Genomic DNA, 1,402 nt, shown 5'->3' on the forward strand with positions numbered 1-1,402 from the left:
CTAGCCTTGAAGATCGGGTGCTTCGTGCTCAATTTTCTTCATATATATTTCTCATGATGAATAATAGAAGCTAGTACGGACGAATAAGTTGCCAGAACACCCCGAGGATAGTACAAATATCCACTTACGAGCTGCTTCCAGTAGTCAATCGTCATCTTTCCCATTATTTCAGTAGGAAAGTGAGGTGGAAACACGCCAAACCTCTCGCTCTTGAACGGCAAGCCTGCTGTCATCCGACCGCATAGTTGGTCAACAACTTCTCCAAAGTGTATGTACCGATTCTTTAGTTTGCCTAAGCTCTGGCCAATCCCCAGATCAACTGAAACAGGAGTGGGTCCGTTAACTTGTCCAAGAGCATAAGGGCTGCTGCTTTTACGTAGGCTTCGAGTGCCGATATACTCTGGAATGCAACCTAAAATGCATCTCTCTTCTTCACTCATTGGGTTGATAATTCGCCGTAGTGCACGTCCAAACGATTCTTATTATTACTCCCAACACAGAGGTGTTGTTTACCTCCAATTGAGCGTTCAGGACATCAGAAGAGATGGACTGCTAGAGCAAGTATAACCCACTACGACGGTTCATATGGATTGACATAGACATGCTTTCCTAACTTCTCCGCGCCAGTCTGATCACCTTTATGGCATTGTTTTACTGCAAAAAGACAATCATCACTCCATTTAAAATGCTGTAGCACAATCGTATCAATTGAGTCAGATCGACTCATGAGATTCCACATTAAAGAAAAATAGATCCATCCGAGTAACACTGTAGCCCAAGATTGGCCCTTCTTCACTGGTGATAATCTCATTAACTTTAACGCAAGGAGCTCGAATCAATTAGCTTTTAATTGCTTTCCCTCGTTGATCTCCATGGGTCCACGCTTCTTCAAACAGTTAATTGCTTTTCGTAGGCGTCGATGACGCGGCGCAACTCACCATCGAGTTGCGAGTATAGCTCTTGTTTATTTGCACGGCATGCACCCACAAGTGCATTTCGATATCCCCACACGCAAGAAGGTGCGAGTGGGGTACTTGATGCATCGTTTGCTTGTTTGCCTTCTATGTGACATGTGTGGTGAAGCAACAGTTGATTTCTGGGAGCAAGGGACTGCTTGACGGGAATTGACTCGATCCAGTCTCGGGGCTCGTCGTTGACGACGGTGCATCAAGTGATTACGCCATCATCTGCGAAGATTGCGTAATCGTCTGAGTTGATCGATATGATGCAATCATTCCGATACACGATTTACCACCCAAGGATTCCGGTACGCGATCTACTGTTGACGCACCAACGGATTTGTACCCATGGTAAGTACCACGCGACCAGGCTACAGAGGGATAGTATGAGCATTTATGGGATGGGCAGAAGGTAGTGGACCGCCAAGACTTAAAGGAATAAC

The sequence above is a fragment of the Phytophthora parasitica genome, assembly GCF_000247585.1.
Source record: "Phytophthora parasitica INRA-310 unplaced genomic scaffold supercont2.1, whole genome shotgun sequence".
NCBI lineage: Eukaryota > Oomycota > Peronosporomycetes > Peronosporales > Peronosporaceae > Phytophthora > Phytophthora nicotianae.